Below are 23722 nucleotides of genomic sequence, written 5' to 3'. Positions count from 1 at the left end.
TGAGACAGCCAAATCACGGTGAGTTGAATTTTATCTTTAGGTTCAAACTAGATAATCATTGTCTATGTGCCTGGGTAAAAATAAACTACAGCAGAGTTAAGACTGGGACCTTCAAACCCTTGATCGGAAAGCACATATGTTTCTGCTTATAACCTCCCCACTGTAATGAGAATGATTAAGGTTGGCTGATTTGCCCTTGGTTTGTTTCCTATGAGATGGCAGAATGGAGATGGCCAGAACCTTCAAGAATGAGTGTACAGTAAATGCCACTGCCCAACATTGGCAGCCAGGGCAGGTCACTACAGCATCCCGGAATGAAACATGACATACCTCACCACAATATCTTCTCTAGGATGCCAGTTCCAATCCAATCCACTACAAAGCCTGAAATTTGGCAGCCTCCACCTACTCAATATGCACTCAGGATATATCTTATTTCCCACACAGTTTTTTCTAAAAACTATGTCAGTGGTGACATGCACTCCTTCGAATGGCACATTACATCCCTGACACCGGTACGCTGCAATGCAGCTCTTACAGTAATTCCCATCCAAAATCAAAGCAAAAGCTCAAAATACTGTTGAGTCAAGACTTTCTGGCTAGACTAACAGGATAAAAGCCTTAAGAAATGATACTTGCTTTATTTTCTGGTGCTAAGGTCAATCACAGTGAAGCTCCATGGTATTTTTAAAGGCTGAAACTGAGCTAAACTCTGATTAAGAGACAGACAGATTTAAACATTTGTTTACTAAATATGTAGGCATGCGTCAAAACCATTCTGCTGCAATAGTCTTTTGGGTTTATTTCTACCCAAGGAGATCAGGAAAAATTCTATCCAAGTACTCCCATTTAAAACTATTTTTCATTCACACTGAAAACTTCTAACTGCACAAACAACAGAAAGGAGGAAAGTGGCATTTTTCACATCTTGTATGCTCTGCAAAAAAAAATTCATTTGCATCTCTGTATTTTTAGAAATACAATAGTATTGGAATGTTTGGTTTTTTTTCCTCCAGCGTATCACAGTAATAGCAGCTGCCAGGTTTATGAGGTATTTGCAGCTGTAACTCAACAGACAAATCCTTTGTTAGCAATAGAGAACAAACAGTGGGGATTTACAAAGCTGTAATTACACCGAGAGGGTTTATGCTCAAGGATGTATTAAAAGAAATGTTAAACACAAAATCATATCTTAAAGAAATCCTCTGAGTATTGTCATTGTTTATGGTACAGACCTTTCTATGACATTGCCATAAAAGGGGTTTTAAATGCATGTCATCTTAAGGACGCCTGCAGGCTCTACCAAGGTCTCTTAAGAAGGCTGGATTTGGTACCATGCACTAGGTGACAGAAGAGCAGAGCATGCTTTGAAGTTAGAAAGTCAAGACCATCTTAGAATCATTAAAGTTTGAAAAGGCCACTGTGAAGATCTAGCCCAACCATGACTCATCCCCACCATGCCCACTAACTACGTCCCTCAGTGCCACATCTACGCATTTCTTGAACACCTCCAGGGACGGCGACTCCAGCACCAACCTGGGCAGCCTGTGCCACTGCCTGACTGTACTTTCTGAGAATAAATTTTGCCAAATATCCAACCTGAGCCTCTCCTGGCACAACTTCAAGCCATTACTTCTCATTCCATCTCTGTTATCTGGGAAAAAAGGTTGACCTCCACCTTGCCACAATCTCTTATTCAGGTCATAGTCATTGTAGAGGTTGATAAGGTCTCCCCTGAGCCTCTTCCTCTCCAGAAATCTTAATAAATTATAATAAAGTTATACTGAGATCCTTTTGATCCTACTGACTTATTCTTAAAAAATTAGTGAAAACAGGAGAATCTGACTTTCATTCAAGAAACTGCAATACACTAACCCGAAGTTACTTCCCCAGACCTATAAGACCAGTGACTCATTGCCATAGTTCAAATTTTGTAAATAATTAATTACTGGTAGGCAGTAGCATGAAGACTCAGGCACTAGATTTTTACCCTTCAAAGCTCAAAACAATTACTAATGCTATGTGAGATAAAAAAAATCCACCAGCTGACTATTAATTGCTTTGATGCAGACAGTCACAACCAGCAGTTAGAAGGTAAGCAGAAATTCAGTTCCAATGCAACAGATGTCAATACTCTGAGTAATGTGTCCCATGTAGAACGTGTTTTTTTTAATGATTTTTTGCTTCTGGCACAGATCCCTGAGCTGGAGTGGCATGCACAAAGGCAGTGCAGTGGGAACCCACAGGAAGAAGTGAAAAGGCATGAGGCAAATGCAACAAACCATGGCACATGGGGACAAGTGATTAGCATTTGCAGGCAGGAGAAGTGGGCAGCATCTCCACCTTCCTTCCAGGTCAGCATGAAGCTGACGGGGAAAGGAGATGCTCACAGCACAGTGGTACAGGAGAGGGACAGAGAAGCAAATTGGAGAAAATATGGGGGAGGGGCAGAGTCCATGTGCGTGTCCACAGGGAATGTTAGGCAGAAAATAACATTTTTTATTTCTCTGATTTGTTCAGAAAAGGTTCTCATCCTATGTTTTGCTTCTTGGTTATAAGGACAAAACTTTCTTCAGCAAATGCATCAGAAGAACAACATGATGAGGCAGCTGAATGTTGTAGTTAAATTACAATGGAGCAGAGATCCACATTTTTAATTTACGAACCAGAAGAGCTTTTCTTCCATATAACATTTCAACATGTTTTTTTCAATTTCAGGCTTAATTTACAACGTTGGTATTTGGGATTGTTCATAAGGACTATGTAATGGAAAAACTCTATAACATATCTGAATCATTATTTTATTTTGTTCTACTGTGGTTCCAATAGTTCATCATTAATTAGATCCAGCAACAACATCTCATTGTGCAAAAGGCATATACTCTGTTTTAATCAAAATCTTGGACTGGATTTTGGATGGCATCTTTCACAACTTGGACAGGATATCTGGTGGTTTCCTCACCGATGAGGAATCAAAACAATTAACTATAAACATGTCTTCCACTGAACAGTGACAGCTATAATCAGGTTATTCTGATGAACTTCTATATATTACATGGAGTTCTTTTAGATTTCCTTGTATTTTTTACATAATTTCTTCCTTCAAAACAGTAATGAACTGTAAGCCTGTCACACAGGATGTATCCATGGTGAACTCCTAAATCAGATTTGAATTATTCATTTTATGCTATCTTGAAAGACACACTATAAACATAGAAGATGACTGTACTAGTCCCATCTACTTGAAATCAGATCTTTTCCTTTATGATTTTCAAATGATTTTTAACCATTATTTTAGCACTGCCGGGAAACAGTGTTTCTGAATGAAACATGCCAACAAGACAGTGCTTAAGGACTGCAGTCATAGCTGCTCTTTGGTGACAGTGTATGGATCCAGGTTATCCTCAGAAGTATTTACCGATGACCATAAATGAGGAATGTCTCCTCGGCAGGAATAAACAGTGCCCTGCTTTTCCCTATTGATACATAAATTGCTGTTCAATGGCACTCATGACTGCCGTGCTGCTGTTCTGAGAACCTTCCTGAGGTTTAAAGTATGTCACTCCGAAAGTAATGTCTCCAACTTATTTTCATGGAAACTACAACAGACACAAAGAGCACAATAACATCATTTGGTAGAATAAATTCTCAGCTATAAAACACTATTTTTGCAGCACAGTCATCGCCATTAGCTATGCATCTTTGACTGCCACAAACTAGAGCCTGCACACTATGCTGGTAAAAAGCTGCACCAGTGGAGGTGATGCACCGTCGGTGTTACTGCTGCTGAAATGCACCACCCACCACATCACCGAGCTCGCATCCACTGCCTGGGCTTCAGAAAAGTTCAGCAAATGCTGATGAATGTCAATGGGTGCCATCTTTTACACTTGGAGGAACTCAATACCACACCTTTACTTCACCTGCACTTCCACGCCAGACTCCATTGTGTCAGACTGACCCTCTGCTGCCATTTGTCACATGGCAACAAATTGAAACGGAATACTGTTGGGAAAGTTCAAAGTCTACTACTGTACCACCAACACCTGCATCTGATGTTGTGAGCCTACATAATAAAATAGGAGGCACTACTTTTGGAACAGCCCTCATACATGCTGCTCCCCAAGATTTACCCATTCCTCACATGGCACTCTTCCAGCATCCTTTTTCCCTCATCCTCCCCTGCTTCATCTGCTGCTGCCTGATCACCTGTAGTGTGATCACTGCTAACTGACAGCCAAAGGAGGAACAGCCACTACAACAATCAATGCTCCATGGCCTGCACACAGAACTGTCTGGAGTTTGGGAAACCAAGACCACAAAAGCTTATGGCTGTGCAACTACACCATCTGTCAGACCGTAGCATAAAAATGAGCTTCATCTAATACACTGTCTAGCCATCAGTTATTCCTTTTGGCCTTCCCTGCAGAATAATACAGACAACAATGTAGTTGTTTTATAACAAAATACATTACATAATAAACTATAATACAACTGCATCACATTGCATTATGTAATTATGAGTATACGTACACATTTGTTTGTTTTCAATCTTTTTCAAATAATGAAAAGCATTCAATCACAGTCTGAAATGAAACCCAATAAGCTGCATTTGCCCTTATAACAGTATCACAGTAGTGATTTTGGATGGCTGGGCATTTCACTGACAAACCAAAGTATCTGTAGCAGAAACCCTGTTTCCAGTAAGAACTGAATACCATCCTTCAGATGGTTTAGGTTATGTGCTCTAAGATGGACTCATGCCAAGTCATGACTCACGTTCAGAAATGTGAGATCCTGTATTTGGTGTCAAAAAACACCAAAATAAAGTAATCCTGTAACTATTATCAGAGTGGCATCCTAACTTTGTGAAAAAGAAAAGCCCACTTTCCTTGTTTGTTTGTTTTCCCCAAAACAAAACAAAATGCCACAGCAAAGATTTTCCACTGAGGAAGTAGGAAAGAAGACACAAGAAGTAACATAAAAAAACAAGCCTCTTCTTACTTAGGGAAATATCTCAGATTTCTCATAATTAAACATTTTCTGTCTGTATTTTAGAAGAAAAAAAAAACAAAACAGCAGTAATAAAAGCTTGTCTGCTTTCCAACCAGGTGGTACACATGCCTCATCAGCCCATTTCAGGCACTGTGCCTCTGGGAGTTCAAACCAAACATTACATTTTAACCACTGAATATCAGTGCTGAGTGTCAAAATCCCCACAGTGTACGCAGCAATAGTATCATAAGCAGCAGTATGCCTTGTGAGGCTTCAAGACTGACATTTTGAAACTCATGTTCTGCACTGCTCGAGTTTGCTTCTGTTGCAGAGCACCAAGTTCTGTGCTCATGCTCGAAGTAAAAAGGAAAAGCAGACACTGAGAGGAAAGCAACACACATCTTCTATATTAGTCATTTCTAGCGGGTATTGTAAGTGGTTGACAGACACAGGCTTTCTGAAAACAACAAAATAAAATATCAGCATAGCTGAAATTGTGTCGGTTTAACGCTACAGCATGGAAGACAGCAGCTCTGTATGCCAGCACAGCAAAAAATAAATAAATAAACTGCTTTTAATAGACAAGTGTTTAGTGCAATCTGTACAATCTGCACTGACATTTCCCACTTTGTATTCTCTGAGCCAACTTTCACTTTTGTACAGTATACTGCGTGTCTCTGACAAAGTGGGCAGGGTGCCTCATCAGCTTTCACTCAATTTCTAAGCTGTTTTAGCAGCAAAAGAGGCAAGACTTATCAGATCCCCCACGTCCTTTCCTGTCTTCTGCTGTTCTGTTTGTGCTGCTATGCAAACTTCTACTCAATGGGTTTCAGCAGGGACCGTTATTTAGCAGGGCTCATATTTTAAGTTTAAGACTTTCCTTGAGCAGTTTAACCCTCCACACAGAAGAGTTTAAAAACTAAAGAAAAGTAGAGGAAATTCCACACTGTGTGTGGAAGTGTTGGGATTTCAAAAACCAAGCAAGGTCAATACATTTTCCTAGTGTAACCCTATAATACTTCTAAATTTGAGAAAAGGGAACAAAAAACAAGGAAATCAGTAGGACATCACAGTTTTTGCAGCAAACCAGGCATCGTGGATAATGTAAGAACATGCAGAGAATGCCTGCAAATACATCTGAAGAAGCAAGGTGCCTATCTCGCCTTAGATTTCAGTGTGGTGCAATGCCGAACTTTCAGGGGCACAATTAGAATCCTAACCATGATAACGGTCAACACCATGGCTGCAAAGATAACTTCTTGCCTGTGAAGGGACTGAGCCTTGTCTCAGAGCCTTGAAGTGAATCAAGGATTCACTGTCATGGAACCTTGAAAGCCCCAGCTGCATGTGGAAAGACTCAAAACAGCATTCAGCAGTGGATACAGAGAGGTCAGGAACTGCTCAGAAAGAGCAAAATAGGTAAAGACAGACCTGCTTTGTTGAAGATACAGCTTATAACCCTAAGATACGTATATTAATAGTTAATTCCTTACCAATCTTTCTGTCCATCTACCCACCATTATCTATCTCAGTGCTGCCACAGGCTAAATCTGATAACTTAATCCCAACCCTTTCAAGTTAGCCAGCTCTGACAGACTTGTTTTTGATGCATTTTGATAGACAAATAAAGCTCTCTAAGTGCCAACAAGTCTGCATATTTCAGAGTCAGTACTCAAAGAAGCACATGATTAAAATGTAGTGATTTTGCAAGGCAAGTTCATCTGGGCTACACATAGAGCACACAGCATCAAAAGATCTCATCAGTCAGAGACACCTGAGCACCAGAGAGAGACATGAAGCATAAAAGAAATGAAACCTTCAAAAACAATCAGTTCTGGGCAAATTGATTAGGCAACAGTGGATGAATTGAGTTATCCAGGAGATGCTTTATGGTGTAGATGTGCCCAGCATGTTTGTGATTTCACTTAAAAAGAACCATCCTGCATTACCCATGCTACACATCTCCAGGTGCTCAGGGAGAGATCAGTGATGGGAGTTCAGATCTAAGATACACTATGTACCTATATACCCATGTACCAGAAAGGGCTCCCTGCCTACCACCAACATATTTTCCAGAGGTTAAAGAGACAGACTAACGTCAATTTGAGAGCACTGGGTGTGCAAGCAGCACGGCTGATGTGCTGCCTTTTTTCACAAAATAGATGCTGAATTAATCAAACACCAGCCCTCAACTGTCTCAGCACAAGGAGAATTTTTTCCTCACAGCAGCACAATAAGTACAGGGGGCTGTATTTTCACTTCATTTTCTTTGGGCTTGCTTTCCAATTTTCTTTCAGGCAGGTCTGGAGGCAGTATGGCTGAGAGCAATCTTCTATCTCCCATTCAGACCCCACAGCGACAAGAAGCTCCCATCATGGAGCACCACTAACATTTTCACCTCTAATCACTTTTGCCCAGTTTCATACCCCAGATGTCAAACAGCAAGGAAGAAGTTCATATGCTTAACTGAGATGCCTCCTTCTAAAAAGAATTATACAGAAAATCTTCAGTATTAACGAAGTCTCCCTTCCTTCTACAGAGGTTTTCTGAGTCCTGTAAACAGAAGAGAGCTTTCCATTTATCAGGCTGCACATGGGGAAGGGCTACCCATGAGGTGATTTTGAAATTCGTGGTCAAAGGTTAACTTGGTTTGTAACTTCAAAGTGCAGAAAATAGTGGAGGCTGAAAGAATACAGGGCCCAGGGCTGCCCTAAATGCAAAGCTCTGGGGGCACATTACAAACCTGAGCCCGGCCCATGAACGCCCATGAAGTGCTCCCTGCACTTGCCCAGCTCTTTGTTTCAGCAAGAAGTGGAAAGAAAAAGTCAGTTTCTAAGAGTTTAAAACATAACCACACTTTTCTGGCTCATGGCACAGAAGGAAAGGCAGTTTCATTAATTAAGATCTGAACTACTGCTCTGACTCCAGTTTCTCTTGATGTTGCTAGATATTGAAAATACAGTACTCACTCATTGGAGGGCACAGTTCCCGCAGGGCAGTGAGTAATGGTTTTACTCTTGCTCCAACACTGGCAGCAGAGTGTTGGACTTCAAAACAAACCTCTTTTTCCTATCTATTTTTACAACCAGTTTATCCATCATCTGCTTAATGCTTACCCCCTTATGTTTGACAGAAGCAAAGCACCCTCGGTACCATGCTGAAATGCACTGGACTGTGCCACATAAGGACAGGATTTGTCTCTAAACAGCAAGTCTCTGCTCCATATGAAAAATTCATGACTTAAATTCTTCCATTTCTTATAAATAGGAAACAAAATGAGAGACTCATCGTGAGGCATGATTCAAAATCTAAGCCTAGAGTATTGTTTCAAGGAAAGTAACTGGTCATAGATACAAATTATTACATCATTTTCTTTTCATTTTCTGTTTTTTTGTTTTGAGTTCATTAAATGAAAGAACTTTAGAATACCAACTAAACATAGCACTGAGGATTCAGATACAAAATATAAATCTGTACTATTATATGCCTGATTCTACTTGGCTACAGACCTGAAATCTTATATGTCACTGACTTGTTTTATTTGCAAGCTTTTGGTTTTCTCTAAACACAACTGCTACTTTTGGGTATTTTGCAACTAGCTCTGTACAATGAGGTGATGTGAGCTGTAGGGGTGACAGCTGGCAGGGACTTTTGAATGGAAGGATCTCTCCTAACTGATACACATGCAGCTCTGTGTTAGTGCTCACAAGATGCACTATTTACTAAAGATGATTACCCATGAGTAAACAGTGAGTCATGATACTCTTAAAAAAAGCAAACACACAGAGTTAAAGAATAATTTCCAATGTGGGTAAACAGACAGAGCTGCAAACTGAATCACTTCCAGGCACTTTTTTCATAATAAGTGTTAAAAATGATAAAAACTACAGAAAATAACCAAATTAGATGAAAATGAGGTAGAAGATCTTGAAAAGAATCTTTATTTTCATATGTCTGTAAAGAGTCATTTATGGACAAATGAAAACATACATACAATTTTAAATACATGCAGGAACCGATGGAGGAGGGGCTCTTATTTGGTTGACACAACAGAAACATGCCATGGTCATTTCATCATTCTCAGTGGGTTACCACACCTACTTACAACAACGACCATTGAAACTCGACATATATTGGAGTAAATCTAACACTGTCATTACCAAATGCACTTAAACTCTCATTTTAACTACATATCATCAGATAAGTTATATATATGTATATGTATATGTATGTATATACACTTCCTAGTGTATTTCCTCTTTTATACTTGGAGAACTCACTGCTGGGGAATTCATCTCCAGATAATCACTGTGGCAAAATACTCTCCCCCTCACTATCACTACTTTGCACGTGTTGTTTTTCTGATGCCACAGGCAAATCTCTCTGTATATATGTATATATATATATATATATATATATATATATATGGAGAGAGAGAGAGAGAGAGAGAGAGGGAGAGATAAAAATAAAAATATATACCAAATCTGACAGTTTTGACATAGAGGCAGCAGTGCTTCTGCCCCTTTCTCCACTGTGTATTTCTCCTTGCATATTGGTCCTGAAAAGCAGTCTCCCACACTTTTACCAATCTACAACCTACATATTGTTATCCACAGGCCAAGTTTTTGAAATGATGTGATTTTGCATCGTAAGGTTTTTAAAACTGCCTTAACATCTTACATGACCTTTTCTGGAGAAGAGAGCCATACAGCTAGTGCAATGGGCAACCTGTCCTACAAGTTTCTTAAATTACCCACACTTGCACTTCTGAATCAGGGTCACATGTGCATGTAATACGTAGTTCTAAGAGGTACTGCTCATTTTGTGGGTGACTGATGGTTGCTAAGACCACTGTGAAGGCACTGAGTAGCTTTCACTGCCAACAATCTTAGCAGAAAAGATGACACTCCATCCCCGGCAGTCCTCCAAACTGAAAGCGCTGCCATAAAGAAAAGGAGAAGGAGGAAGAGATGAATGCAGGCTGAACAGTTCATCTAGAAAAAGGACCCCTTTAGGGCACTTTAACTGTCACAGTTTAAAGCTCAAAGGGAAAACGAAATAACATCTACAATGTTGCATAGTTCTTACAAGATTATACACATCACATTAGGCAAATACAACAGAATGAGATTTCTTGCTTTGTGTTACTGCAAATGTTTTTTGTTAAGAAAATACTACACTAAAAATAGGAAACAGTTCTTATTTTCCTTCATTTCTTTTCATAACATAAATAGTCTGTCTTCTCAGTGTTGTTACACTGCTTAAATTAGGTCACAGGCATTGTTTCACGTTCAACAGACATAACACTGAAACACATCACAACTATCAAAATAATCACACCAGAGGAAACTTCAGTAGCTGCCTATCCCTCGTCCTATCAAAGCAGTTCACTCCACACCATACAACTGCTGGCTTTACAGTACTGACATGTAAAGGTTTCCTATCAATCCCTTCCAAGGTAACTGCACTGTCAAGAGACCAAAGTCTTATTTCCACTCCTTCCAGTGAGAGCTCACAGAACTAGAACTAAAAAGCACTTTCACTTTTTACAGTTACTCTTCACAAATATTTGCAGACAATTAAGACGTGTTGCCAACACAGTTGCACTGGTACCTTTTTATCTTTACCAGTGTCATTTTCCTTTCATTCCCTCTTTTTCCAGCTCTTCCTTGAGCTCTCTCCTATTTAATCTGGTCAGAAAAAAATAATAAATTGTGACATCATGACCTCTATTCACAGCCATAAATCTTATCAGCAAAGAGACAGTGTTGTGCATGACAGTGCATTGCTTCATTTTTCTTCTTTTTTTTTCTTCCCCTTCTGTATTATTACCATGCCAGTCTTTGCTTTACTGATTCTATTTATTTCCTCCACTTTGATACTTGGATGGATTTATCCTATCTGCCCAAGCAGAGGACTAGATTTTACTGTCTATGCAACCAGTTCAAAGCAGCTAACCTGATATGGAAATAACAAAGGCAGGGTGCATTCATAATCTTCCCATTTCCTACACTAACCAAAGCAATATTATTATTCTTCATTAACAATAGGTAATTCAGCATTTCAGAACTTCTAAATAATTTTGGACAGAAAATGAAATGTATCAATTCAAAAATAGAAGACACTGACTGAGAAATTCAGTTATTGATCTGTAAAACATTCAAAAGACAAAAAAGTAAAGTGCAAAATAGCATAATTAGGACTTAATTTAGTAGTAGTTGGGTAGAGATAGTGATAGGAGGATGGTTGGACTAGATGATCTTATAGGTCCTTTCCAACCTTATGAACTTATGAACTTATGAACTTATAATATGATGATTTGCAAGTATTTGTTACATTTGCTGGATTTCTTTATGCTCATTAGAAGATACCAGCTTGGATTAAACAGGGAGAAGCACAAATTGCTTTCAATGAGTGCTAACTGATAAAAAAAAAAAGGACTCTTATACTGAGTTTTCACAATCTTTCACCAAGTTTTTCACAAATATAGCAGTGAAAAACAAACACAACACAATTCACTAATGAGATTCTATATTACAGCAGCAAAAAAACCCCACAAATGATATAGCAAAACTCTAACAAAAAACAAAAAGAGCTCAGTATAAATTTAATCCCCAAATCAAGATATTAGGCTTAACATATACACAGATGCAGATGGCAGGGTATAACGATTCCAAATTTAGTACTGTAGATAAAATGATTTCCATCTTAAATCACACTGTAGAAGACCATTTCCCTTACAAAACTGTTGAAGTCTGAAAAACATCAAGCTTCCACTCAGCCCTATCACCTACTTTTATTTTCACCTCTCTCATTTCTCAGGCTACAGGAACTGCTGAAACCAATCTCAGCCCTACCCTACACTGACTTCAGTTTTGGGTCCCAACCCAATTCCAAACGTTGCAGGAATTTGTGAATTTATTTAAAGATGAAACGTAAAGCAGAATCATTGTTGAGATCACTAGTTATTTTTCCCAATTTGTCACTTTTGGGCAGTATTTGAGGTGGTGACCTGTCTTTGATGCTCACTGCGATTTTTTCACTGTGAAATTAGATACAAATTTCATCCTACTGACAACATTAGCAGTTAATTAACTCACTATTAGGAACATTATTGAAGAATGTATCTTAGGAGAATTAACAGTAAAATATCCCAGTCTGCTGCTGAAATCTGCTGGATACATCCTTATAGCTTCCATTTACCATTCTGAAGTTGCATACAACAAGCAAAGCACCAAAGATCATTTTTTTCTGACTTGATCCAAAATTTAAAAAAGCAGACAACAAACATGAAGCTCCAAAGATGATCCTCAATAAGTGATAAGCTCTCGTAAAAACTCAGCTCTGTAAAAGCAAGCATTTAAACTATAACTTCTGATCTGCCTGTCTGCGTTTCCCACTTAGCCATTCTCTCCAGATGGGAAAACAGGTGAGGTCTTCAATTACTCATACATCGCCCTAAAGTTTTGCTCACACCCTTCTTCCTCTTACACCATCACCCAAGTGTTGTGAAATTTGGTTCTCCTAGGAGAGATTACAGCTTTTAACCTCCACTGAGCAATAGGAAAATTTCAGACCTACTCTATCCAAAGCCTTGCAATGTCTGACAAGCTTGATCTCTCCAATTCTTACATACTGCTCTGAATTTAAATACTTTTTCTTAAAAAGAAGAAAAAAAAATGATACTGAGGTTTTCAAAAACCTTATTTGCAAACTGTTTCACGCTCTTTTAGATTAGATTAAATTACAAGCAAACAGTATTACTACATCACTCTCATCTCTTAAAAATGGTCTGGCTTAGGGAAACATAGGGATTATGGTGCATTTGCTACTTCCAGCTACCTGTGTACACAAATGGCATTCATGGATTTCAAGAGATCTTTGCAAAACGATGGGATGCTCAACTTATCCAAAGGTATTTAAAGAAGCAAGACCTAAGGAATTATTGGCAAGATTAGGCATGACATACCAGGAAATCTTTAGCAACAAAACATTTACATAAAAAAATCAGACTGTAGATTTGATCTTGTAAGTCTGCACTTACGTGAGTGGCAAAGGTCTTTCTTTACATACCTTTCTTGTACTAACAATTCATTAATTCAACTGCAGAGCTACAGTGATCAACACGGACTACACCTCTGTCTACAAAAACACATTTTGAAGAGACTGAATTCAAGTTATAACTTGGCATGGAGCTGAACATCATGAAGAGCCCAAGCCTTACATCTTCCTGCACATTATGCTTGCCCAGAGAGCAAGCAACAATTCATTTCCCCTTTGCCTTCCATCTCCAAGGTGAACTGATGACAAGTCTTCCTTTTAGACTCTGTGGGCTGAGGAAATAAAATATGTAAGAAATATTTAGGCATAGAAAGCTTCTAGAAAAAAAAACTCTGCTATAAAAATCGCTACAAAATGCAGGTAAAACTAATAAAAACTGATATTATGGGCATGAACTTTCAGCTGCTGCTTGTAGATGATCTCAAGCTATAAGCAAAGGTAAGGAGATGTTTAATAAAATGCCTTGGCTGCCTGCCAGCTTCCACATGGTCCCCACAGGGCTGCCTCACTAAAAGGTGTGGTAATAGAAGAGGGAAGATTGTCTACTTGATTTCAGGTTCTGCAGGTGCAATTCCACCACTTTTCTTGCTTTCAGAATTTGGATTTCTCACTGGAGAGAGACATTTAATCCAAGAAAAAAAAATCCTCTGGAAAAGCTGTGGAATCCAATCTGGACAGGAAAGTTCAAGCGAGCGTGGAGGGCAAGGGTCCACAGAGTAGTTTGCTCGTGTAAATCTGGCTTTTTACACTTAGGTTCCTGTGAACAAAGCATGATCAGAAAACTATTCCCAAGCTCAGTCAAGTTCTGGCTACTTATTATGCCAATATGACTCTTTATGTGGGATCAAAGGCATTCATCTCGAGCACTGGCCCCACACACGCAAAGGCAAGAATATTCTGGTCCTAAGTTCTGAATAAGCTGACAAATTCAGCATGCACATGGAAAACATGTGTAGGGCACTTTTTACAATTATACAGCAGCTCAAGCTGTTCGTATCAACAGAATTGGTAAGATAGGCTCCCTGTTATTTTGGTATATATTAATTAGCTTTTTATTGACACCTTGAATTTATTATGGGGAAGTCTGGTAGACCAACTACCAGGCAGACCTGTAACGCTGATCTATTTAAAATTATTTATTACTTCACTCATCTCTAACTATGTAAACTGAACTTCCTCATATCAAACTGTCCACCTCAGGACAAAATTCTCAGCAAGTTTCAGGCATGGAATGGCTGTAACTGGAAGGTACCGCTGGAGACCATCGAGTTAAGCACCTTTCTCATTTACCTCATGCTCAGGACTAATTCCAGTTGGATTTTTAGTAACTCAAGGATGGTGATAGCACAACCTGTAGGAGCTACCTGTGCCAGTCAAAGTGATTTTGGCATTTCTGGATAAGTAGCCTAATGAAACAGCTGAAATTCTGTTCTGTTTGGTTTTGGCTTTATTTTTATGTATGTGAAGAACTTTAGACTCTTTCAACCACTCCAGTTCTCCTTTTCCTTGAAGCAGAACTTGTAACTGGGCAAGCAAAGACCTCATGTCAAGAACTAACTGCCTCTTGTTCCTGAGAACATCTGGTCAGGAAGGGAAAACGATGGAGACAGGTTTTGCCAAAGTTTGTGTTCTACAGAAACTACTCCAGTATTTGAAAAAACAAGCACCCATTTCATTCAGTTTCTCAAATTTAATAGCTACCAGGCATTTCAGAAGACCTGAAGACATCAGCAAACAGAATTAAGTATGCTATTTGTTATACATGTTTCTCCACATATTTACTACCATGCTATGTAACAGGTGCTACAAGGATGGCCTAAGGTATGGCCCTGGCTGCAAAAAAGAGTGTGGCTGGGGCCTGCCATAGCAGAGGCTGCTGCCATTTGCAGAAGGCCAACGCCTTGACAGCTACCCAGCCACACACTTGCCCTATGAGGCCCTGCATGAAACGTAAATGGCCAGAAGGAAAGAGTTATAGCCTGGGGCAGACTGGAGAAAGCCTGCTTGTCTCCCCACTCTTGTCAGGCCAGAAGTGTGGCTCAGACACAAGGCTTCATCCATTTCACATTGTCTGGTTTGGAGCTACAAAAGTTTCTCACCAACAGAAGTACTGCCACGGCCTGGCCATACAAACCCTGTTTGTATCTCTTGAAAAAGGTAAAGGAAGGACTTCATAGTGGTGAACAGGACTGATCACACCCAAGTTTGACCATAAATGGAGAACCCTGGCAGCACTCAATGCCATGTCCCCGGCCACAGCATCTCACCCACACCTAACTGTCTAGCATAGGAAGCATTACCGCAAACCCCAGGAGCTTTTTGATGCAAAGCCTCTTGAAAGCATCACAGCAACAGATTTCTCTGTCTCCCAAAGCACAATCCTACCATCCACTGACTGAAAGGTATGGTCAAAGCAGCTGCAAGCACATCCCTTGCACCCTACCAAGAGAGTGGCAGCAGGAAGCATCCATCTTCCCCAGGCAGAGGATGAAGGCATGAGAGCCTCCCAGGAGAAAAGAGCCAGCACAGTGCTGACTGACAGAGCGGCCTTCAGGTTCTCCCACAGCTCAGCAGAAGAGAAGACAGCTTACATCGAGGCAGCATCTCATGCAGCAGACAACGTGAAAAGAACATTTCATACATTTCCGAGAGAATCACCATTTTCACTGAAGTCTCATTTCATGTGCCAGTGGTCACATATACATACAGCACAACTACGAAGTGCAGGAGCTGGTGACAAGAAGTGACAGGACTGGGGACAAAAAACAGCCACCAACAACAGAAACCTAATAACTGTTATGCAAAAAGGCGAGAAAATAAAAGCTTATGGTCTGGCCAGCGCAAGCAGAAGTCGGGCATCACTTCATGCCTGCTGGTGGAAACAAGGCCCTGTCAGAGAGAGCTAGGCAGCAGATGACTCCTGGAACAGTAACACCAATCAGTGACAAATTACAGTTACATGTTACAATTTGCAGTCACAGATCCCACGCTCATCACATTCTACTCAGTCAACCGCATTCCCCAGCATCTAATGTTGAGAATTTTGATAGTTTCAAACAAAGTTAATAGGATCTATATTTCTCAAACACAACCATTTCAGCATACTGCTAACAAACCTGAATAATGAAGCAGTATTATCCATGAACCAAAAACCTTGATTTACCTGCATGTACTCAAAGATATCAGAATGATGGCTATATAATTAACCTTAATTCTGGTATTTCTTTTCCTCAGTGCTTGACATTATAACCTTAATAATCAGCAACTTATGCAGTTAAATAGATGATCCAAGTCATCTGGCTCAGATAGGCTGCTTTATTCTAGTCACATACAGCACTTCAGTAACCCAAATCACTTCAGCAAGTCACATCAGCCAAACGGTACAACATAAATTATGTGCAGTTCAACACTCCATGTGAAGTACTCTGTGTTCCAGTAATAATTTTCTCTATATTTGTAGAAATAAAATCATACATTAATATTTAATGAAAGCAGTTATTTTGCTTCAAAATGAAATTTGTCACAAATGTCATACAGACTAGTACTCTTTTAATGTACGTGTATATGTATTTCTTTGTTTTCACAAATATGTCTCTGTACAGAGTCCTTTTAATCTAACCAGATGATGTCTATCACCTAATCTTTTTTTTCAGAGAACAAACACAGTATGGAAAGTAAGAACTTCTGACTTAAAGAAGGCTCAAGACAAACTGTCCCATCTCCTGAAGCCATGAACAAAGTTACTCTAAGTCTTACACAGAAACACTACAGATCCTAATTATACTTGAAGCACCTGATGCACAGATTCATCCCATTTTTTAAAAGATGCCTAACATATAAAAATGAATATACAAATAAAAAGAGCCAAAAGTAAATTAGTAAACAATGGAAATGAAATTATTTTAATATAAAGCTAGAAAACAGATGGTATGATATAACACAAGGTCGATCTCCCCTTGCAGAAATGGTAAGAGGGCAGGGAAATGGATGAGATATGACTAATCTGCACGTAAGAACAGAAGATAGAACAATACTAAAGGAGTATCTTCAATTTATTTGTGCTTATTCTTTTTGTAGGTAGGAAGCCCAGCAGCAGTACTCCACACTCACTGATGTATAGCTTGGCTAGAACACGTGGTAAATAGCTGCCACAACTGAGTTAAGGGAAACGATGCAAAGTCATGGATGGGAGCTGCAGAGTTAACAATTACACTAAGGGAGGCCAAGGTGCAAGATCAAGAAGATGGAATAAAGATGCGAAGGTTTGCACGAGAGACAAAAAAGCTCAAAGTTCAAGAACACTGTATAGCTGTAGGGACTGCAAGGAAACATGACATGCCACATAAGGAAGCAGTCTTGCAGTGGTGATGAAAGCAGCTTTTCTTACCCAAGAAATTCATTTTTCTCGTTAGTATTTTCAATACAGTTCCTCCATATGCATCCTACTATGGTATGAATTCTTGAGCTATTGTCCAGTGATTCAAGTACTTATTTAGTTGGAAAGTACTTCCAACTTTCCTCAATGATCACCTTCATTTTTCTACACCAAAGCTGTTCCAAAGCACATCCTACAGTTGGGTAATGGTGCCATACCAGCGTGTTACAGCTCACTCCTACCAACTCCCATGAAGTAATCCAGAAGGCATTCAAACATCACTGTTAAAATAGGCAAAAATATTTAGTAGGTGAGGAAGATTAATGATCTTCTCTCTGAGATGAAAAGGTACGCACTGTGTATGCATACATGTAAGCAATCTGGTTCTACGTGCGCTACATTCACTCTCGCCTCATTCAGCACAAGTAAGACTTGCATTTTGACTTTAAATTCACTTGAGAAGACACTGAACTCCTTGCCCTTTTTTCTACCTTCCTACTGCACAGCTTGACAATCGGTCCTTTTATTTCTTCCAATGGGAAACAGAACCCTAATTTATTGGGTTAGGTTCACCAGAGGACACAGAATGACTCCATAATCTAGAACGATTACGCTGCTTTCATGCATATAATCTAATTATAACATAAGAGTCTTTGCCATTTTGGTTCATCAGTAAAAATTATTACAATTTTCTATATATAACACACTTGAGGTCGTATAGTAATTTTTTTAAACTGCAGTTTATTCCCTTATTCTTTGACTATTTTATTGGTATAAATTTCACAGGACCCCTAGTTTCTCATAAGCTGCAATAGATTAGAAGAAAGTGATACTTTTATGACTAAAAGCATTCAGAATTGGACACAAAATTTAATACTTTAGTTTTAAAAAGGCATTCCATACGCTCACAGTTTCATCCTGCCTAGTTGCAGGCTGTTACGTGCATCTCGGCAATGTGACCATAAACTGAAAAGGTTAACAGCAGAGCCACAGAGCTTTTTCAATCAATCTTTTTACTTGCACTGTACTCCTACCACAAAAAAATGATTATAGCAAAGTAGTTGTGATGAGTAATGGAAATGGTGTCGTTCACATGTTGTGAATTACACGAGAGAAACAACTTATGCAAGATTCATTTACTTCATTCAAAATGTCCTCTCGGACCACATACAGCTGGTGAAATGACAGAGAAGAAATACCATTCTTTAATCTTTGCACAGAAAGTAAGTTTATTTACAGCCTGCATTTCATTTTCATAACAAAGCTTCTTGTAATACATGTGTTGCTTATTTAGTTGTCCTTGTAAAATATGTAAAATCCCAACTCACCCCAGAGAAGATGGAGTACTTCTACTCGACACAATGACAAGTTAAAAAAGCATCAAAAGCAGTACTACCACACTAATGGCCATGCTGACTATTCTGCTCACCTCTTTGATGGATTAAATGAACTCAGGCAGACCCCCAAACTCACATACCTAAACTGCATTTCCCAGCAGAGATTACCTCAAAGTCTCACAAGCTTTTCCTCAGGTAAGCAGATAGAATAAGGAATATTTATCTCTCTGAATGAGGGCACACAGGAGAGAACCTAAGAGTGCATACGTGACTCTTTATAAAATTTGTAAAGGAGGGAATAAAGAAGAACAGTGTGAATACTATGGAAATCCTTCCTGACTGATCTTATCTATCAGAATTAGATCCTGACTGTACCCTCCAGAAGCCAGTGCACGTGTGCCCAACATGTGTGTGTTCCACCTCTCCTCTCACGGGCAGAAAGGCAGACAGCTCTTAGCAGTACCTCCTCCCTTCCTCCACCTGCCAGACCCTCCCCTATTTTTGAAACCCAGCACTCTAAAGAACAAGGCAGAAGAAAGGCTGAATATCAGGAAAAATTTCTTCTCAGAAAGTCCAGAGAGGCGGTGGAGTCACCACCCTGGAGGTGTTAAAAAAATGTGTAGACGTGGCACTCAGGGACATGGTTCAGTGGGCACGGTGCTGTTAGGCTGATGGCTGGACTTTACCATCTTCACTGTCTTTCATACATTAATGACTCCATGATTCTATGAAATGTGCATCTCTGCACTGCCACTCTGTGCCCTGCTCTACAGCTCTGCCCTATGCCGTGACAAAGCTCTCCAATTAAATTGCAGATTAGTTTCACTATGAAGAATTAGTGGCTTCCCAAGTCCTAGAAGGAAATGCAAGACACAAGGATACATAAAAATTGTGCTACCTTCCTTTTACTGGCTTCCCTCATCCCACACTGTTTATCTGAGTTTCTTTCATATTCATGCCTTTTTTGCCTTCCTCAACTTTTAGTAATAAGCAAACCCCAGATCAGTAAACCAGAATATGATGGAGAAGAGATAATGAGCTCCAGAATTTCCATTCCCAGCAAGCCAAAATTCCTGGTCTCACCCTTCCTGTAGCAAATGAGATTCTTGCTGGAGGATGTCCTGCCTCAAATCAGGTGGCTTTGTTGAGGTTTCATCACGACTCCCTTCCAAATAGAATCAAATTTCAAGACAGGCTACACTAGACAATGAACTGCCAACTTCCATGATTTACGTTCACTAATCCTCCTCCTCCCTGCTTTTCTCGTGGCTTGGTTTTTACATATAGCCAAGAGGAAAAATCCTGCTCATCAACAACCGGGAAGCAAGAAGGATGTATGCCTACCACAGGTATGTGTTATTCTGCAAGCCTCTGTAAGGAGCACCCTATCTGTTATCACTCTCTCCCCTTCACCTTAAAGAAATAAAAGAAAGAAAAGAAGCAAACAACAACATACTGAACAGGGGCAGTACAGCATGCACATCAGAGAAAGGACATCTCAGGTCTTCCAGTGTCCTGTCTCTCTTTGAAACAACCCTGAAAAATCCTGCCCTCAGGGCAGGCAATCATCAGTGCAAACAGACCTGCTTAGAAGTCCCCTGTTTGGGGTGAATTTGGAAATACAGCGTCCTCATGTGCACAGAGATGATCTTATAGTAAAATGAATGCTGAATCATATGACAAAGCGATCCAAAGCACCAACATCACCCTATGCAGCAAACAGAAAGGCTGTTCCCACAGAGGAAAAGGGGAAAGCACAATCATTTTGCCTGTACATAATGACTTTGATAAACAAAGAACTCCAAAAGCAATGAACAGTTGAAAGTAGCTGTGCTGTGCCTGCTCATACTGACTGGATCCAAGCACACTGAAATCACTAAGGGTTCTCCATTGGCTCTAGCAGATGTTGGAGCTGTCTCAGCTCCCCATTAGAAGCTGATGTGACTCTTCCAAAACAGAGCCATCAAACACTTACATTCTGCTGGGACCATTGTGTGGTGGAGAGCTCAGTTTCACAATGGGTCCATTAGGACCAGGTCGTTTTATCATTAGTAGCACACAACAACGAAGTGCACAACCTCACCCAAAGGTCATCGACCGACAGAAAGCTGCGCCTGGCTGAAGGGTCCGGCACTAATAGGAACGGTGATGCGAGGGAAAAAAAGCCCGGGGAGGAAGGAAGCAGGCATATCCAGTTTCACAGAACGTTTGTCGTCGTCCCTTAACAGCTGTTCTGGGAGAAAACGAAGGGTTGCACTCTCCAGTGACTTCGTGCAGCTCCTTTCCAGCGTCAGGGCGCTCTGGAAGTGCCTATACATTCATCTATCTATGATATATACGCCATGCAGTAAGGGAGGGAGCTCACGGCACACGCTGTATGGCAGTGCTAACAGGACCACACTGACCATACTAAAGTCTCCTGAAAATGACCTCTTTGCTGTGGAAATCTCTTATAAAGAGCAGGCCGTTTGCTCTGCTTTTTCCTCTCAAATGTCTGTTTATTCAGAAGCCGGGCTGGGAAAACAGGAACTAGAGAATCGAGCAACTTGCCTCCACACCGAAACGTACAGGGAAAACTAATCTCAAAGATGCAGCCTATCGATCATGCGGACGCGTATTTCTGACAGTCCAGCCCGCAGCCACGAGCCCAGCGCCCGGCCACGGCTGCCAGACGGCTCCGCTCGGATGTACGAGCTCTGCGGCTGAGCCGAGCCGAGCCGAGCCGAGCCGAGCCGAGCCGAGCCGGGCAGCGCTCCGCAGCGCAGGTGCCGCTCCTCCGCCCGCTCCGCGCGCCCACCGCAGCCCGCGGTTAACAATTAACGCGGGGCTCTCCGCTGCGCGGGCCGCTGCTGTCGCGTTACAAAGTCAAACGCAACTTGGGCAGATAAACTTCGGGAACGAAGCGCGCCGCCACCGCCGCCAACCCCCGCGCGGGAGCAGCGCACCGCGCCGGCCCCGACCCCGACCCCGCCCGCCGCCCCGACGGGCGCTGCCGGACGGGCACCTCGAGCCGCCCGGCACGGCGCCGGCACGGCGCGGGGAAGCGCTGCCGGGACGCGACTTACCGGGCGCGGAGCCTCCGCCGCTCCCCGCCGCCGTCTGCCGGCGGACGTGACCCGGATTCCCCCCGCCCGCCGCTCACCTCCGGCCGCCGCCGTGCGGAGCGCGTTACGCAACGCGGCCCCTCCGCGCCGCGGAGAGAGGGTCGCCGGGAGGCGGGCGCGGGGCGGGGGGTAGCGCGGCCCGGCAGACAGCGGCCCCGGCCACGCCGCCGCTCGCAGCGCCGGGGCTGCCCCGGGCAGGGCGGGCTCCGGGTCACCGCCCCTCCGGGCGCTCACGGGGCCGCGGGGGTCTCGGTGCCGAGGGAGGAGGAATCCGGTGCCCGGAGCTCGGCCGGGAGCCGTCCCCACAGCGCGGCACGGGGCGGAGGAAGGCTCCCCGCGATCGGCGGCTTTCCCGCAGGCACCGAGGCTGTGCCCGCACCAGGGCCAGCGCAGCGCCCGCACGCCTCGCCCAGGGGAGCGGCGCGGGCATCCCCGCGTACCCCAGCGCTGGTTTGGGGGAGCACAGCGCTGGGCGATCGGCGGGTGACGGGCCCTGGCCTACACGGCTTAGAGGCTCAGAGAGCTCAGGGGCTCCTCGCTGGTTCCTGGGGCGCGGGCTGGCTGCGCTTCAGTCACGCTGGGATGGATGGCAGCGCATCCCCATCACCAGGCTCTAACTCAAGGCAGGAAGGGAAGCAGAATCACCTCGAGCCTCGCGAACAGCTGTCGGCTCAAGCAAGGAAGATGGCGTCTGGAGGCACAGGCGCGAAGGCAGCAGCTACCTGAAAGAGTACGATCGGATCGTTTTTCCTCCAGGAATTGCAGGAATATTAAACCATCCTTGCAGTTATAAATCATTTAATGCAAATCGTTTAATCCAAACAGAATTTTTACAGGCTCATGAGGCTCTCTCATTTTGCCAAGAGTGAGTCATGTACAAATAAAATGAAACCAACAAAGAACTCTCATACCATGTGTATGTGGGTGATCCTTTGAAAAACTGGTAATTATTTTTTAACTCTGCTGCAGCCAGGAGGACAGGTCTACGAGGGAAGGGTGAGAGGATGCTGAGCTGTGTCCCTTCAGTACATGGCTTCTGTTGCCCCAAGAGGCACAGTGGGGCCATGCTGGCCAGCAGCAACCATGGCCTCAAAGGCCCTCACATGCCCCAACCTCAAGCCAAACTGTGTGCACTGCTGTACTGCGCAATCAAAAGACTTCTAAAAAATGGAAATAATGTTAAGTGATTAATACTTAGTAGAAGAATGCAGTAGGCAGTTAATCCCTCACTTGAGGGTTAGTTAAGGACATGAGTTAAACTTCATTCTTCCCCCAGCATGTCATAAATATCTGCTGCTAAACACAGGGCACCCGACGAGCCAGCGGGGTGGTGATGCACGGTTCTGAAATGACTGAAATGTGGGGACATGGGGTCATGTGACGGTGAGAGTATCAGCTTCAAATGTGTCATCAAACCTGGCACACGGAACCAGCTCCACACCTCCATCCACCAACTAAAGCACAGGTACGTGCAGACACCCAGTAGCTCAACACTGCCAGGGGTCCTTGTGCCACTCCCCACCAGAGACAGGGCACCATCAGGAAGGGACACATCACAGTGTCCCAGAGTGCCCTCCAGCCACCGGCTTCACATTCAAGATGAGGAATGTGTCCACCACTGAGGTGGTGGAGGTGTTGGAGAAGCACAGGGATGTGGCTCAGTGTGCATGGTGGTGATGGTTTGTCAGTTGGACTAGCGGATCTTAATGGTCTCTTCCAGACTTCATGATCCTGAGTCTACAACATTGAACTCTGATGCTGCACCCAACACCATTTGCTCCACTGTCCCTTCCCGGTGTCCCACCACCTGACTACAAACGCCCTTTAAGAACCTCAGCTTGCCCTCTTGC

The 23722-nt window shown here is 42.2% G+C and overlaps 1 protein-coding gene across 4 annotated transcripts in view; it reads right to left on the bottom strand.

Annotated features, from left to right (window-relative positions):
• Positions 1 to 23722, bottom strand: part of THRB (thyroid hormone receptor beta) — a 161284-nt gene that overhangs the window by 128836 nt on the left and 8726 nt on the right. Inside the window, exon 1 of one of the 4 annotated variants that reach the window (XM_065753480.1) lies at positions 21834 to 21919. The exons of 2 other annotated variants lie outside the window; for them this stretch is intronic. The gene's annotated coding sequence lies outside the window, so the exon portion shown is untranslated. Of the gene's footprint in view, positions 1 to 21833; positions 21920 to 23722 lie in introns of those variants that run through there. One more of the 4 variants, XM_065753477.1, reaches the window with a different exon arrangement.

The sequence above is a fragment of the Cyrtonyx montezumae genome, unplaced genomic scaffold (genome assembly GCF_038088225.1).
Source record: "Cyrtonyx montezumae isolate F1298 unplaced genomic scaffold, pur_monq_1.0 scaffold_8, whole genome shotgun sequence".
In the NCBI taxonomy this organism is placed as follows: Eukaryota; Metazoa; Chordata; class Aves; order Galliformes; family Odontophoridae; genus Cyrtonyx; species Cyrtonyx montezumae.
This window is presented reverse-complemented; position numbering and strand designations above follow the sequence as displayed.